Here is a 3756-nt window from a genome sequence, read left to right as displayed (position 1 = left end):
AATATTTCAGAAATCGTGACAGTGTTCTTTACTTGTTTTGGTGGTTGAAGAAAATACCTTGACCACATCTTCAAAACATTTGAAGCCAGTGTAAAATGCATCAAGTTAAGGATGCAACCATTGGTAGGCCTGGCCAACCTACAGATTGGATTGCATCTGTTTCCACTTCAGAAACTTGATATTTAAAAAAAGGAAAAGATTGTTTCTTGGGATAAATAATATGTGTTTTATAAAAATTGCTAATATATCATAAAAAATCAAATGGCATATCAAAAAGTTGACATATATTAGAGGACACAACAAAAAATAATCAAATAGAAATGCAAAAGGGGAAAATATTACATGAGATAAATAATAGCTGGTATCAGCAGAGAAAAAGATCAGTCAAGTAACAGGAAAAATTAAAATATTCAAATAAAGCTGGGCTCGGTGGCTCAGCCTGTAATCCTGCGCCTTTGGGAGGCTGAGGTGAGTGGATTGCCTGAGCCCACGGGTTCGAGACCCGCCTGGGCAGCGAGACCTCATCTCCACAGTAAATCAAAAAATCAGCCGGGCGTGGTAGCGCATGCCTGTAATTCCGGCTACTCGGAAGGCTGAGGCAGAAGGATTGCCGGAGCCCGGCACTGCACTCCAGTCTGGGTGACAGAGTAAGACTCCAACTCAAAAAAAAAAAAAAAAAAAATTCAAACAAAAATTTTTTTAATGTAAAAAATTAGAACAAAGCCTCACATCTGAGATCTGTGATAAAATATCAAATGGTATACTGTCTGTGTAATTACAGCTGCAAAAGGAAAGAAAGAAAATGAACTGAAAATATATTTCATCAAATAGTAATTTACAAATTTTCAAAACTATTGAAATCTCTCAAACTGCACATCCAAGAATCTGAACAAACCTCGTGCAGGCTAAATACAAAGAATACTAGTCAAGTTGCTGAAAACCAAGGAGCAACAGCAAGTGTTTAAAAGCAACTTGAAAAAAGGGACTTTCAATGCAAGATAATACAATTAATACATAACACAAATAGGCAACACAAATAATAATCGCTGATATATCACCAAATTAATAGAAGCCAGAAAATGGTTTAACTTTATTTTATTTTTTTTTAAATTTCAGTATCGTTAGTGGTTACAAACAAGTTTTGGTTGCATGGTTGTATTGCATAGGGTGAAGACGTTTGGACTTTAAGTGTACCCAACACCCCCACCTGTGTGTACTGTACCCAGTAGGTGATTAGTTTTTGTCCCTCCACCCCTGCATTCTCCCTTCTGAGTCTCCAGTGTTCATTACACCATTCTCTCTGCCTTTGCTGATCCCAGTATTAGCTCCCACTTACAAGTGAGAACATACAGTGTTTGGTTTTCTGTTACTGCGTTCACTTATGATAATGTTCTCCAATTCCATCCAAATTGCTGCAAAATACATTATTTCATTCCTTTTGACAGCTGAATAATATTCCACAGCACATATATACCACATTTTCATTATCCACTGATTGGTTGATGGAGATTTAGGTTAATTTCACATCTTTGCAGTTGTAAATCTTGCTGAAGCAAGCATGAGGGCGCAGTTTTTTTGTGTGTGTTTTTTTTGTTTTTACATGACAACCTCTATTCCTTTGGGTAGATACCTAGTAATGGAATTGCTGAATCAAATGGGAGATCTCCTTTAGTTCTCTGAGAAATCTCCATATCAATTTTCACAGAAGTTGTACTAATGCACACTTCCATCAACAGTGTATAAGCATTCCCTTTCTCCACTTCTGTGCCAGCATCAACTGTTTTTGGTTTTTCAATAATGACTGTTCTGACTGGTATAAGGTGACATCTCATTGTGGTTTTAATTTCCATTTCCCTGATGACTAGTGAGATTGAGCATTTTTTCATATGTTTGTTGGCCATTTGTATATCTTCTTTTGAGAGATGTCTGTTAAGATCATGTGCCCATTTTTTCATGGGGTCATTTGCTTTTTTCTTGTTGATTTGAGTTCTTTGTAGACTCTGGATATTAGTACTTTGTCAGATGTATAGTTTGTAAATATCTTCTATTCTGTAGGTTGCCTATTGCTCTGATGATTATTCCTCTGTTGATTTTTTTGTTGTTGTTGTTGCTGTGCAGAAACGTCTTTGTTTAATTAAATACCACTTGTTTATTTTTTGTTGTTGTTGCATTTGCTTTTGGGGGTTTAGCAATAAATTTTTTGCTTAGGCTAATGTCCAGAAGTTTTTTCTAGGTTTTCTTCCAAGATTTTTATGGTTTTAGGTCTGACATTTAAGTCTTTAATCCATCTTGAGATAATTTTTGTATATGGGGAGAGACAGGGATCAAGTTTCATTTTTCTACATGAAACTATCCAGTTTTCCTGGCATCATTTGTTGAATAGTGTTTCCCCAATGTATGTTTTTGTCTGCTATGTCAAAGATCCGTTGGTTGTAGGTATTTGGATTTATTTCTGGACTCTCTATTCTGTTTCATTGGTTAATTGTCTGGTCCTGTACCAGTACCATGTTGTTTTGGTTACTGTGATCTTGTAGTGTAATTTGAAGCCAAGCAAGGTGATGCCTCCCACCTTGTTCTGTTTTCTTCGGGTTGCTTTGGCTATTCTCTTTTTTTGGTTACCTATGAATTTTAGGGTGTTTTTTTTTTCTTACTAATTCTGCTAAAAATGACATGGGTAGTTTGATAGGGATTGTGTTGAATCTGTAGATTACAGAGATCACAGGTTGTACTGAATCTGTAATATGGTCATTTTTAGCAATGTTGATTCTTCCCATCTGTGAGTGCTTCTCTATTTGTTCCCTCTACAGTTTACTTCACTAGAGATTTGCAGTTCTCCTTGTAGAGTTCTTTCACCTCCTACGTTAAATATATTTATTTTAGCTTTTTGACTGCTATTATTGTAAATACCATTGAGTTCTTGATTTTGATTCTCAGCCTGGTCACTGTTGGTGTATAGCAGTGCTACTGATTTGTATGTGCTGATTTTGTAACCTGAAACTTTACCAAATTCATTCATCAAGTCCAGGAGTCTTTTGGAGGAGTCTTTAGGATTCTCTAGGTATAAGAGCATATCCTAGCCATACAGAGATAGTTTAATTTCTTCTTTTTTAATTTGAATAATCTTTATTTCTTCTTTTGTCTGATTGCTCTAGCTAGATTTACAGTACTGTGCTGAATAGGAGTAATGGAAGTGGGCATCTCTGCCTTGTTTCAGTTCTGTGAAAAACATGTATTCATTCAAGTTTTCTCCATTTGGGATGACATTGGCTGGGGGTTTGTCATATATGGTTTTTATTATTTTGAGGGATCTTCCCTCTATGCCTCTTTTGCTTAGGGCTTTTATAATGAAAACATGCTGAATTTTATCAAATGCTTGTTCTGCATCTATTGGAATGAACATACAATTTTGTTTTTAATTCTGTTTATGTAGTTTACCACATTTGTGTATGTTGAACCATCCTTGTATGTTGAACTACCCTTGTAACCCTGGAATAAAACCTATTTGGTTATGGTCAGTTCACTAATATTTTGTGGAGGGTTTTTGCATCTATGTTCACAAGGGATATTGTCCATAATTTTCTTTTTTTGTGGTGTCTTTTCCTGGCTTTGGTATCACAGTGATACTGACTTCATAGAATGAGCTAGGGAGAATTCCTTGCTCTTCAATCTTTTTTTTTTTTTTTTGAGTTGGAGTCTCACCGTCACCCAGACTGGAGTACAATGGCCGATCCCAGCCACCACAGCCTCGACCTGTTG

This window comes from Carlito syrichta, unplaced genomic scaffold (assembly GCF_000164805.1).
Source record: "Carlito syrichta isolate Samal-C Ts95f unplaced genomic scaffold, Tarsius_syrichta-2.0.1 Scaffold303552, whole genome shotgun sequence".
Classification (NCBI taxonomy): domain Eukaryota; kingdom Metazoa; phylum Chordata; class Mammalia; order Primates; family Tarsiidae; genus Carlito; species Carlito syrichta.
Note: the sequence above shows the minus strand (reverse complement) of the source record.